General features: G+C 47.1%; 1 long non-coding RNA gene across 2 annotated transcripts in view; it reads left to right on the plus strand.

The window, feature by feature from the left end:
* Positions 1-14,575, plus strand: part of LOC147104608 (uncharacterized) — a 42,973-nt gene that overhangs the window by 7,661 nt on the left and 20,737 nt on the right. For both annotated transcript variants that reach the window (XR_015072369.1, XR_015072370.1), the window contains exons 2-3: positions 528-667; positions 2,535-3,029. This is a non-coding gene — a long non-coding RNA (uncharacterized LOC147104608). The remainder of the gene's footprint in view (positions 1-527; positions 668-2,534; positions 3,030-14,575) is intronic.

The following is a 14,575-nucleotide window of genomic DNA, read 5'->3' on the forward strand; positions in this document are numbered from 1 at the left end:
GTTGGAGATGGTCATTGCCTGGCACTTATGTTACTTGCCACTTATCAGCCCAAGCCTGAATGTTGTCCAGGTCTTGCTGCATGCAGGCACAGACTGCTTCATTATCTGAAGAGTTGTGAATGGAACTGAACACTGTGCAATCATCAGCGAACATCCCCACTTCTCACCCTATGATGAAGCAGCTGAAGATGGTTGGGTCTAGGACATTGCCCTGAGGAACTCCTGCAGCAATGTCCTGGGGCTATGATGATTGGCCTCCAACAACCACAACAATCTTCCTTTGTGCTCTAAACCTCTCCGCCTCTCTACCTCTCTCTCCTCCTTTAAGACGCTCCTTAAAACCTATCTCTTTGGCCAAGCTTTTGATCACCTGTCCTAATATCTCCTTATGTGGGTCAGTGTCAAATTTTGTTTGCTAACGCACCTGTGATGTGTCTTGGAACGTTTTACTATGTTAAAGGCGCTATATAAATCCAAGTTGTTGTTGTTGCAAGAAATAGTGAGCGATACACCTGTTATGTTCACAGCTGTTTCTGCGTCGGGGACCAGACAATGAATGGAAGTTGGCCGATGGAGTGATCGTAGTGGGACCAATTGAAGAAAAGACCCATAACGAGATGGAGCCTCAGCTAGCTCAAAACTGGCACACATGAAATGGAAGTTTCAGGCAAGTACAGTTACTGCACTGACCTTAACGTTCCACCTAATTAAGCTATTTATCGGCTTTCTTGTGGCACATACGTGGCATGTGAGATAAGGTCATGATAACGACAACTCTATCATTTGCCTCAGACTTTTACAACTCCTTCTTTCTCATTTTGACAGAGGCCAAGGTTAGAATGCTGATATGAAAGATTTAGTGGCCCACCCCTCCTTGAACTGTCGCAGCATCAATAATCAATATTCTCCAGTCAGCCAAGTATCATTACTGAGTCCACATATATTAGCACATCAAAGAGTTGAGCTTTTGTGAGAAAGCATGCATTAAAAGTGTTTGTTCAACAAACTTGTGCAACTCAATTATTATCATTTATTTTTCATTTCCCCGTTTCCCAAAGGAACTGTTCATTCCCAGACAAGTACCCTCCTGCCATGATGCTTGTCCTCTGATAACCAAGCCCTCTTTCACCTCTCTCCTCTCACTGTCACAAACTTGCTTGTCGATTCATTCCTCTCGACTCGCATAACCTCAACCAATATAAGTTTGACCAGTATTGCCGCAACCAATATAACCTTAGCCCCCATAACTTCAACCAATATAACTTCAACCAGTGTAACCCTTAACCAGCATAACTGCAGTCAGTAAAATCATAGAATCTGTAAGGTGTTTGGTTTCCTCGTCCTTACAAGGGTTCTTTGACTCTGGGTTTTACAGGAACAAAATGGTAGATGACACAATGGTTTAGGTTCAACCCAAAACTGTTAGTTTATTAAAACCAACAAAACACAGACAAAACCCTGTTGAGATTTGGCTGAAACTTACAATCACCCATCTGGCCGGTCGTTACCGTTGTGGATTGTAGGCCTGGATCGGAGATGACCTGTCCCCGTCCTCCTTTATCTGACTGCAGCTGCCTACACAGCGCAAACCCCTTGTAGAGTCAACTGATACTTACAATCACCCGTCCGGCTGGTCGTGGCCGACATCGATTGCAGGCTGGGAGCTGGAGATGATCGTCTTCCCTTCCTTCTTACACCTGGCAGTTGCTGTAGTCAGAGCTAGCTTCCAAGAGAGCGCGAGAGAGCTCTTCCATCATGCCTATTCGAGTCTGGGTTTTCCAATGCACACCTAGTAAGCCAAACCACAGGATATGTACAGGGCTGAGGGATGGAAGATAATTCCTTATCTTGTCTCCCCCCCCCCCCACCATGGTACATATTTAATGTGATTTAGTATTACTGCTGATGTGTTCTGCCCAAGGTTCAAGTGTTTTTCATTGAGGCAAGGAAGTCCATTGTTCCAGCGAGACTGGTATCGTTGTCTTGTCCATTGAAGATCCATCGAAACCCATTAAAACACGAAGTCTCATTGTGTAAGGGGTTTTCCTTGAGAGATTTCCCTGAGGTTTCTCTCTCTAGAGGCCTCTCTCTCTTGCACAGTAAAACCTTGAGTGGTTCGACCCACTCGCCCCTTAGATTCTGTACTCTGGACTTAGGTGCAGGAACTACAATGTAGAGAAAACTCTTGTAGGCCAAGTTTGATGAAACAAAATGAAATTTTATTGCATAAGGAAAAATTATCACATCAAATGCAAGCAGATAAGAGAGTACATGGGAGGGAAAAACACAAAACAAATCATAACGACACAGTACTAACTAAGGCAAATACAGGCATCTTATATTCTACAAAAATCATCACGAAATAAGGAAACACATGGAACATCGAGGGACAACAACTCATGTTAATTGTACCCTTAAAATCCACCCCCTTATTAAACCTATCTAGATCTGATTGTGAAGGGCCAGAAACATGCTCGCCAATCCCACTAGGAAGTGCACGGTTTTGAAATCGAGTCTGTGTTTGGTCCTTTCAGGCGTTTCGTCTCCATGTGGATCGTGGAGCCCCTGCAAGCTGCGCCACACCTCGCTCCTGAGGTGGGGGTCGGGGGCGGCTGGACACCGGCGGGCCTGGATGTCGGCGGGGTCGAGGATCGTCAGCTCAACCCTGGTCAGAGGAGCCTTGGGCTGGCTCCCATCGCTTCTTCAGTTTCCTTTTCTCTCTTCTCCCGAGCCGGGGTGGCTGGAAGGTTTCTTCTCTTGGGACCTTTATTTTTTTGTTTCTTCTCCCAAGTTGGGTCGATGGCCTCTCATTCTGGCAATGGCCTGGGGATGGTCGATGATCTCCCGATGTGTTTCCCCGGGGCGGGACGCCGGCTTCGAGACAGCCTTCTCGATGTTGGCCTTTTTCTTCCTCCTGCGAGTGCCTGCTTCTTCTCCTGGGTGTCCGGATTCAAGCTGTGTGTCCAACTGCCGAAAAGTCTTCCAGATATACTTTCTTCCAGAAACTTCCATCTCCCGCCCAAAATCAGGTTAGTCTTTGTTTTACTTTTGGCGGGCTGGGAGCACAGCGGGGTAGTTATTATATTTTAAAATGTCTTAAATGGCTGGTAAAGGCCCATCTCTGGTCTGGAATTACCTTAATTGTTTTTAATGTCCTGCTGATCTCGTTATCTAGTCCTGGGTGCTGTTCTCATGAATATGAAATTGTCCCCTTTTGTCTGGGTCAACATTTAGATGGCCTCTGTCTCCAGGCCGATCTTGACTGGATCTGCATCTAATCCATATGCATACGTGTGGGTCTGGTTTCGTTCTCTCAGAAACGGCTTCCAGAACTTGCTGTAGGTTGAATCCACAAAGCTGTCTGAGGTTGTGCAGGAACCATTTTAAAGTGTCCCAATAAACTGGTCACATGGTATGGCGGCCATTTTGTATGCCCCTTTTTCTGGGCTTCTTTTAAAACAGTCTTTAAAAATCATGGCCTCTTCTGCCATTTGACCCTTTATAATACAAAGTCCAATTTTGCGAATCCTACAATTGTCCAAAGTTAAATCACCTATTCACCATTAAATCACCTATCGAGACACTCATTGTCCAAAGTAAATGTCTTTTCCAAAGTTAATTTAAAACTCACAGGTGTGTCTGTGCTTCTAGGTTTAACTGTATCACTGGGCCAAACAGGCTTCCAGCATTTTGCTGTTGTACAGGATTTTTTTGAAATCTACATTCCCCCCTTTAATGTCTCTTTATAAACTAGAGACATTACACTTGACGAATTCTACTTCTTCTTTGCCTTTGGGTGCATTGCCGGTCTCAACCAAATCTTTACATTTCACTTTTATTGCATACATACATACCTTCGGTTCAAACACTCTGAACCTCCCATTTCAATCTTTCAAGTTTCCCCCTTCTTGTCTTCCTTTTTAATTTACACAACAAGATTAATAGATACAACATAATACACAATTGTAGAATTACCAACACATGCGACGCGATTCGAATCCAAGGAGAGATCTCAATATTGAGTCCCACATCCCACCACGGAGGGGTAGTCATCTCATCAATTTCCTCCCTTTCTTTTTCATTCTTTTGCTGTAACGCGTAATAATGTTTTTGAGACAACGCTAGGTTCTTCAATAGCTTAACCAAATGTTCGGGTAACGGCAGGATATCGTATCCAAAACGCGATGTGTATTCTTGGAGGTTGGGTAAAGTACCGTTGACTGTGATCCCGATGTGTTTGTGGTCTGAGATGGGGATTATCCTTTCTTGTGCTACTTGTGTCTCTACCTGGAGCTTGAAGCAAAAGGTGGAATCTTGAACTGGACACCAGGGGCTGGATTTTGATACTGGAGGCGTGTAGGAGGTGGGACTACAACTTTTGGGGTTGTAGTCCCGCCTCCATCGAGTTTTGGCCAACCCACGCGATTTTTCACTTGATTGACCTTGTTGAGCCCGCCCAGCGGGCTCAGCAGGCCAATTAAGGGCCACCCGGCAACAGGTGACATTACAGATTGACATTTCATCTGTCAAGAGCTTTTGACAGATGAAATATCAGTGTTTGATAGCTCTTTGAAACTGTCAAACACTGACAATCTGTACTCCAAGTTACAGGAAACTCTCGTTTAAACGGCACCTAAATATCCGGAATTCTCTATTAACCGGCAAAATTCTCACTCCGAAAACAACACCTCAATAACTGGCAATGTTGCCGAGTCCGAGTCTCGCGCGGTGGCCGAGTTAGTCAGTGGGGGTAGTTCTCCAAACTGCCACTACTCGGCTTCTTGGCACTGTCGGAAGTCGGGACACCTCAATGCCCCTGTAACAGGAGTCTGACTCTCCCGCGCTGCCGGTAGTCACTTCTGATCCGCCATTTTACAGAGGTACTGTGTGTCTCCCACGCTGCTGGTAGTCTGCATTGCATTACCCTCAACTGGCAGTACTGTACTTAACCAAGCATCTTCTACCATCCATTTAACACAACATTCTGTAGGTGAGTACCCAATTACTGTATACTGCACATTTCTTGTTTTTATTTCTTTTTCTTTGTTAAAAATAGCCTCGGTAGATAACCCTCTCCGTCATCCAGAATTTTTGATCAACCGGCAACACGCCAGTCCCGTCGGTGCCGGATAACAAAGAGTTTCCTGTAATTCCTTCCTCTCAGGCTGATTTAGAGATCTCTCCAGAACAGAAAGCTGAATGCTGCAACTTTTGACAGCTCGCGGCCATTCTGCTTTCTGTGCTGGTGAGATGAGGGACTCCCAAGACCTCAAGGAAGGAAGGCTGTAAAGGTAAGTAAATGTAAGTAAAACTTCTTTAAACACTTTACACACATCAAACACACTTACCTCTGCACTCATGCACCCATCACTCACCTGAACACTGGACATCTCGAACCCTCCAAGTCCTTCAGCCCGACGGTCCGCCTCGCTAACTTGGCGTGGTTTGGAGCCGTTGGGAATCCCACACTTCAGCAATAAAAATAGGGATTAGGCTAAAAACTGCCTGTTAACTACAGTACCTGTTAACAGGCAGTTAATTGGCACTAATCCCCTTTCCGCCTCGGGGAGGCGGGTCCCAGTGCAGGTCGGGTATCCGCCTCCTTTGAAACTGGCATGGAGGCGGGTTGGGGGCGGGATGGGTTCGTGCCCCCCGATTTCGAGATTTTAACCCCCCACACGCCTCCAATCCCGCCTCCACGGCCCAATGAAAATCCTGCCCCAGGAGTCCCTGTGTATTCTGTACCGACTTTTGCTAGTGGTTACACAGTAGGCTTCGTTACCCTTGTACGCAACCTGGGACGGGACATGGCTGTGAGCCATCACTTCCATGATACAGCTGATAGGCTGCCCGTCTCCATATTCAAACCCACATACTGGCCGATCGAAAGGATTCAAATAGTAGGGGCATAATACCACATGTGTACCTCCTCCCTGACATCCCTCCAGACTAGTGCCGGTTATCGAGTTCCCCAACTTCACCACGTACTGAGGGGTTTTATGATGCTTCACATGTACCCCATTTCAAATTACACCAATGTTTTCTACCTGGTATACCGGTGCGGGTCGTTGCGCCTGATCCATCACCGGCATCCTCAGAACTATCTCCATTACCGTTTGTTTATTCTGACCACAGTTGACAGGGACTGGGTACGCTTCGGAGGCCGACCATAGCTGACACGGATTCACGAGGTTGTTATAAGCGCTTAAAGCCTTTAGGTGCCTGTTACTGATCCACGACGGTACGTGGCCTTGTTTTAAATCCTCTAAATTACTGCGCCCCTCGTTTAACAACCAGGCCCCATACATGACACACACATAATTTTGGGCAGCCCGATCCGACGCATTTCGGCCCTTCTTTATTAATACATTGATGGTCTGAGCGTGAGTCTCCAGCTCAGCTACCATTTCCTTTAGATGAATCGTCATCACCTGGTCTTCCTGCAATTCATGACCTTCAATATCATTACCCTCCCCCAGTATTTTCCTCAGCTGGTCCCTTAGGGTATTTACTTGTAATTGCAACTGTGCATTGTCCATACTGTTGACCAGTGATGTCCCTGTATTAAATACCGTGGCCGCATCATTAATCAGTCCCCTTTTTTGTCTCCCCTAGCCTGTGTGGCTGTTATTTACCGGTTTGTACACTCCCCCCCCCCCCCCACTGACTTTCGTCCCCATAATTCTTCTCGTAGAATTGTCTGAACATTTCTTTTATCAACTTTTCATACAACTTTTCTGTCTTTGGCGGGCACCACCGGGGCAACTGTAACTCTGTTAAATTAAGAATAACCGACACTACTTCGTAATATACGGTATGATACATCATTTTTCCTGTTGGGATCAACACCAGCCCATTTTTAGGCCTGGGTGCCATTACGGGACATTTGACCTCTGTACGCTGCGTCTCTGGGGCTTTCGGTAGAGGCTTCATCTTGCTCACGGCCAGTTCGGTCGCTTTGACTGCTTTTGGAGGATCCAGGGTCACGTAAGAGTCAAAGCTCTGAGTCCAATTCACTCCTGACCCGGAGTCCTGCCACTGCCGTTTGAAAGTAATGGCAACCCCCCCTTTGCAGTCGTGGCCCGACCCGACCACGCACACACAAACTCCTTGCTCCTTCTTCCACCATTTATCCCTTCCTTAGTTCCCATGGTCCACCTGTTTGAATTATTACCCAACTTTTCCCATTCCGTGGATGAGTTATTTTTACCTTTGTCTGTTTTCCGCAACCACCAGGTGCTCCCCTTACATTCCAGACAAACCCATCTACCCTCTTTCACCCGTACCCTCTTAGTCGTGATGTTTACCTTTGGGTAGGACATCGACACTGCCCCAATCTTGTCCCCGGTTCGCCTTGAATACTTGGTCGAATTCGACTCTAGCCAACCCGGCCAATTCCCATCGTGGGAGTATGTAATTGTACCATTATTACCCTGTGTCGCCCCCCACCGAGTTATGGTGGGGCCAGTTCCTCCCATACACCCGTATGTAAAGAATGTCTCGCTGTCTTCCCGATCTCCCCACCCTGCTTTAATCAGGATCATCCACACGCTCATCCGCAGCGTCCACCTCATCTTGCGTCCTTGATTTGATTCGTTTCTATAAAAACAAAACAAAAGAATAACACTGCTCTGTGAGGGGTCTCCCCTTCACAGGTCACACTTAACTGATACACATATTTACACTTTGGTTCAATCGCTGTTTTCGTTTTTTCTTGTCCCGATGTTTGGGCTTCTTGAGGCCCGGGGGTGGAGTAGGAGGAGGTGTCCAGAGCACCCTGGGTCTCAGCACCTGACTACTTCGTCTCACCGCTCCGCCCTCTGAGTCGTCCTCATCATCCCACAGCACGGGAGAAAGGCTCACATTGATCAAACTCATTACGGTTCCTTGGGCCTTGGCCCGTTTTGTGCTTCTCTCTCCGGAGTCGTACAGCTTGCACTGGTTGGTGTGAAACCATTTTACTCGCCTCGGCAGCTGGATCGCATAGACCATCGGACTTGCCTTATCCACAATATTATAGGGTCCCTTAAATGATGGCTTGAATGCCCCTACTCTGGCATAATTCCTGACCATTACCTGGTCCCCAACCTTCCACTCCTGTGTTACCCGTGGTTCCAACAGCATTTGATTCTGTTGGTGCTGCCTTCCCATATTGTTAGCTGCCTCCCAATGCAACCCCCTTAGAGTATGGTACAGATCTCCAACAAACCTGTCCCGTGTGACCTGCTTAACCTGTGCTTCGGTCAGGACTGGTACCAACACGAGTCGAGGTCCTCATCGACCTCCCTGTCATTAACTCATGCGGGGTGTATCCCGTACTTTTAGAGAGACTGGCTCTGATGCTCATTAGGACCAGCGGTAGGACCTCATCCCATCTCTTCGGGACCTCTCCTATCTCTTTCCTAAGCCTCTCTTTTAAGGTCCGGTTCATCCTCTCTACTATACTCGATGATTGGGGGTTATGCGTCACATGCCACTTTCCCTGTATTCTAGCAGCTTCAGGGTGGCCTGCATTACTAGTCCGGTGAAATGACTTCCCTGATCTGACTCTACTATCAGGGGCAGTCCCCACTGGGAAAACTAGAACCTTAGCCGCGTTTAACGCTGTTGCTGCCCTACAAGGAAAAGCTTCCATCCATTTCGAGAAAGTATCCACTAATACCAGACAATATTTATTGCCCCTACTTGTGGTGGGCAGTGGCCCAATGAAATCTACCTGTATAGACTGCCATGGTCCCTCTACCCTCCTCGTGTGTCCCAACGGGACCTTCCTTTGGTGGGGGTCTGGATTATTCGCTGCGCACACTAAACAGTTCTTACAATAATCCCTTGCATTTTCTCTGAGCTGGGGCCACCATCCCACAGCCTCCACTTTATTCCAAGTCATTTCTAGCCCTGGATGTCGGGCCCCCGGACCCCCATGAGCTAGCTGCAAAAATTCTTCCCTGTACTGCATGGGCATGACCCACCTATTCCCCTTGAATAACATCCCCTGTTTCACTGCTACGTCTGCTGCTCCAAAAGGTCCCTCTACAGGCTTCCCACATTCCTTATCTTTAATTACTGTTTTAAGGGCTGCATCTTGCAGCTGAGCCTGTTTCAAATCGGGTGGCAATTGTACCTCCTTGGGTCCCTCTTTTCCCTTTACAGCCATGATCTGTCCAGATTGGTACGGGACCCAAGGTATCCCTTCCCCTGCCCCCATTTTGGCCAGTATATCAGCCTCCTGATTTCCTTTCCACTTAGGCTCTGTCTTGGAATGTGCTTTAACCTTTTCGATGTAGTAATCCTGCTGGTTACTACCCGTGACGTTCAGAATGACTTCTAACAGAGGGGCCGTCACCAACGACTTCCTGTCTGAGGACTTGAACCCTCGCCGAGCCCATATTGTTAGATATTCTGTGCCGGAGTTGCAAGTGAACATTGAGTCCGAACATATTGTAAAGGGGGTTGGGAATTCACTGGGGTGTGTGACTACATACGTCACGGCCGCCAGTTCAGCCTACTGTCCACTCAAAATGTTGGGGAGTTTTATGGCCTTCTCTATCCCTGCCTCTTGATCATAAATCCCGCAACCTGTCCTTCTTTCTCCGTTAGTCACTGAACTAGACCCATCCACGTAAATGTCTCTACCTGTCGGGTGTTCCCCGGCCCGGAATCCCACATCTACATCCCACACTCCTTCTACTGAGCACACATGAGCCGTCCCCGGATAAACCAGATTCGGGGCGAGCTTTGGCTCCCCTAGTCTTTCCACTTTCAGGTCCAACTGAGAAAGCAGCAACGTCCAATGGGCAATCCTACTGCTACTCACTGTCCCGTCCTTCATCCTACCGTCCAGTAACATTTGTGTCGTGGTGTGACAGGTCAATAGGGTCACTGTAGCTGACCCTGTGAACGACCGAAAGTGTTTGATGGCCCAAAAGGTCGCCAAAAGATGCCGCTCGCAATTAGAAAAGCTCTCTGTAAGAACTCGGGAGGCATAGGCCACCGGTCTCAACTTGCCGCTCTTAGAGTAACACTGCGCTTAAACTGTCCCCAGTAGCCGCTACCTCCAGGTAAAAGTCCTGGTCCCCATTTATTGCTCCTAATGCGGGTGCCATTTGTAGGTCCTCTTTTAAGCATGTAAATGTTTCCTGGCAACTTTCACCCCACTCCCATTCTACTCCCTTCCTAAGAAGCCTCAGCAAAGGGGCTGCCGTGACTGCAAATCCTTCAATAAACTCCCTGCAGTAACCCGTTATTCCCAGGAAAGACCTTACCCCAGACACGTCCTTCGGAGCGGGTAGTTCCTGGACTGCCTTTCTCTTCGCTCCATCTATAGCTCTTTCTCCTGCTCTAATGGTCAATCTTAAAAATTGCACCTCCCCTTGTCCAACTTGGGCTTTCTTTGGATTTACTTTAAAACCTGCTTCCTTTAACAGCTCCAATAATTCACTCAGTAATGGCCCGTGATCCTCCGTACCTTCGGAGAATAAAACAGGTCATCCACATATTGGATCAACTGGTCAGACTGACTAAAACCCTTTAGTGCCTTGGCCATGCTTTGGTGGAAAATTGAGGGACTATTGTGAAACCCTTGTGGAAGACACGGCCACGTATACTGCTGTCCTTTAAATGTAAAGGCGAATTTATACTGATCCTCCCACCTCATGGGAATGGACCAGAACCCGTTTCAAATATCCAATACTGTAAAAGTTGTTGCCGCCGCGGGGATATTCCCTATTAAGTCTGCTACTGCCGCTACCGTGGGCGCACAGGCTGGAATATTCTTATTCAGAACCCAGTAATCTACCGTGGCCCTCCATGATTTATCGGACTTCTTTACCGGCCAAAGGGGTGAATTTACATGGGTGGCTATCGTTCTTAATAACCTAGTTCCATCAGGGAATTTATAGCAGTTTCCAAGTCCATTTCTGCTTTCTGGGGCCGCGACATTGGGTCCCCATCTACCTTCACCTCTACCCCCGTTACTCTCCCGCAATCACTGCCTGAAAGGGTGGTAGAGGCAGGAACCCTCACAACATTCAAGAAGTATTTAGATGAGCACTTGAAATGCCATAGCATACAAGGCTATGGACCAAGTGCTGGAAAATGGGATTAGAATAGACAGGGCTTGATGGCCGGCGCGGACACGATGGGCCGAAGGGCCTCTTTCTGTGCTGTATGACTCTATGGCCCAGAAATTCGGGTCCCAACGCGTGAGTACGCATGGGGTACTCAAGTGTAGGCCCAACGAAAGTGCCGGTTTTGTGCATGCACTGCGCATGCGCGGGAAACCGGCACTTCCGTTCCCCTGAAAGAAGGGGTTAAGAGGTGGAACGCGTGCGCGGGAGAGGCAGCGCGTGCGCATTGAACTTACATCTTTTTTCCAGGTTTAGAAACATAGAAACATAGAAGATAGGAGCAGGAGTAGGCCATTCGGCCCCTCGAGCCTGCTCTGCCATTCAATGAGATCATGGCTGATCATCCAAATTCAGTACCCTGTCCCTGCCTTCTCCCCATATCCCTTGATCCCTTTAGCCTTAAGAAATATATCCAACTCTTTTTTGAATATATTTAATGAACTGGCCTCCACCGCCCTCTGTGGCAGAGAATTCCACAGGTTCACCACTCTCTGGGTGAAGAAATTCCTCCTCATTTCAGTCCTAAATGGCTTACCCCTTATCCTTAGACTATGGCCCCTGGTTCTGGACTCCCTGGCCATCATAAACATCCTTCCTGCATCTAGTCTGTCCAGGCCTGACAGAATTTTATAGGTTTCGATGAGATCCCCTCTCAATCTTCTAAACTCCAGTGAGTATAAGCCCAATCGACACAATCTCTCCTCATACGTCATTCCTGCCATCCCAGGTATCAGCCTGGTGAATCTTCGCTGCACTCCTTCCATGGCAAGAATGTCCTTCCTCAGGTAAGGCGACCAAAACTGCACACAATACTCAAGGTGCAGTCTCACCAAGGCCCTGTACAACTGTAGCAAGAGGGTAAGTCTCCAGAAGTTAGACATGTAAAAAGCAGTCACAAGGCCTGCTTTTAACAAGGTAAGTGGTGAATTAATTAAAATTAAAACATTTTTCCACAGGTTTATTATTTTTAAATGCTTTAAAGAAAGGTAAGTTTATTTTTAGCCCCGTTAGAAAATGTAATTAATTTTTTCAAAAATTTAAATTATTGTTTAAATAGTTATTTCATGTAATTTATAGTTATTTTAAAAATGTGATGTTTTAAAAAAAAAATATTTGAAATTTTAGTGATGTTTTGGGGCTTATAGTATTTATAGGTTTGACAGCTCTTCCTGTCAAACATATGAATGAAGCATTCCCTGCTACCATTGGCTCTCCATGGCCCACATGATCCCAGGGGACGCATCGAACTAACTGCGCCCCGGGATACACAAGCACTGCACGCTGGCAGTTGAAGGAGGCCCAGGATCGCAATTCCACGGGGGCCCACAGCTCAATGGCCGGCGCGTAAGGTAAGTGCAGGTCAGAGGCTTGTACCCGCGGAAAGCCTCCGACCCGAATTTCTGGGCCAATGACTCTATGTCTGTGCGTGGCAAACACATCTATATTCTCCCGTACATGCCTTTGATATCTGGCCGGGATACTATCGACCAATTGTTCCAGGTCATAGCTCCCTTTTGGCTTCACCGTACAGGTGCTGCCTTTATCCTTACTGTCCCTGGGAATCACTACAACCTCACCTATCCTATCTGCATCGACTGCCCCCCACAGGCAGTTGTTTTTCATGTCTACTATGGCGTGGTGTGCCAACATATAGTCGGCCCCGAGAACTCCCGAACTGGGCTGTTCCCACTTCATCAAAATGCATTCCCATTTCATTATGTTGGGTCCTAATTCTATTGTTATGGGTTTCGATACCGCCCCAGCCTGTTCATTACCCGTGAAACCTGCTAGTGTAAATGGGACTCCGCTCGACCATGGGGAGGTGGTTGGATTCGGTGAGTGGACCACCGTGCTAGAGGCTCCTGTATCTACCAAATACCTTCCCCTAATGGTCTCCACTTTCACATCTACACATGGTCTGCCCCACTCATCGTAGATGAGCGGACACAGGTACTCGGGCTGGGTGCGGCCCCGTCACAGTGTAGGGGGGCATCTTTTCTGGGGTTTACGGTAATTTACCTGGTCAGCAGCCCTTGCCTGCACTCTGACCAATTCCAATCTTTTACCTGGTTTACGGTAATTCACCTGGTCAGGCAGCCTTTTGCTGCTACACTGTAAACCAATTTCCAGACAGCAGTTTCGAATCGCTACCCCACCTTCCAGTTCTGACATGAGGAACTTATAATTAATGATATAAATTAAAACGGACGAATGATCTGGATGTGAGAAAGTCAACTTTTATTAAACTAAAGAAACTATAATCAAATTTTAAACCATACCACACGAACACAGTAATTACAGTAAATTGCTTAACAGGGGAAGGCAGACGGCAAAAACGAGGGATAAATGTCTACAATGTTAATTAAACAATCTTAGCAATTTCCCCTAAATTACCAGCCCCTAACTCCTTACTCGGTTGCCTTGCTGAGGAGTCAGAAACCTGCTCACCTGGGGTCCAAGGAAGTAAGAGAGAGATAGCTTCTCAGGAGCTATCTTTATATCCTGCCAACTCCTGCTGTTTGGCGCTGAAAAGGGTCTGTGTGCAAAATTCACGCCCAAAGTCCGAATACACAAGAGAAAGACCCTGATTGGCTGACTCAGATGGGCTTGGAGTGGTTTGTCCCACCCACATCCGGAGTTTCTGGGCTAACAAAAGGGAGTAATGGATGATTCAAAAACCCATTCATTCCCAACTGTTCTTGCAAAAGTCCTTTTCCGGAGTTTCGTTGTGTCTCAATGTGTGTAAGGGCTTTGAATGGGTTTGGATTTCTGTGTAAACAGAAACCGATTGTTCTGCGGTTACTGCTCAAGTGGATAATCCCTTATGTCAATAAACAAACATTGATTGCTTCTGAGAAGGGAAACTCCCTTTGATAGGCAGGTCTGACTGCCACTGTTTGATCCTCCCACTTTTTCACAGACATACTCCAAGCTGCTTTTGTCCTGGCCATGCTCTTTCCTGATGGCCATTTTAAAACCCCTTTTGATTCACCAAACTCCAGGGAATAATTTTATTAATAAAATGTACTGTCTTAAGCTGTGTGAATTTTTCCACAGAGCTCCTCGATTCCGGTGTTGTCCACGTGCAGTCCATCTCAACGCAGCCTTTTGCGGTTCTGGGCATGGCTTCAAACATTGTAGACAATTCACATCACACTATTCTTCGTCCACGATGTGGACCAATATTTTCCGATCTTCAGGGATTTAGGGGATTTTTGCAAACCCCTACAGTCCACCCTTTGGATACTTCCAACTTGATTGTAGTATCCACTCGAAGGAGTGAGCAAAATTTTCTGACCCCCGACACACATCCATCCCCTGTGTTTACCTACAGCTACCTACCATTGATCCCCCGACCTGTCTATTCCCCTAAAATTCGAGAAAAACCATGGTACGGTAGGCATCTTATGGATACATCAGTTTACAATAAGGGGTCTCATACCCCTGCA

Source organism: Somniosus microcephalus, chromosome 19, assembly GCF_052327205.1.
Source record: "Somniosus microcephalus isolate GS21.2 chromosome 19, FLI_Smic_1.0, whole genome shotgun sequence".
Taxonomy (NCBI): domain Eukaryota; kingdom Metazoa; phylum Chordata; class Chondrichthyes; order Squaliformes; family Somniosidae; genus Somniosus; species Somniosus microcephalus.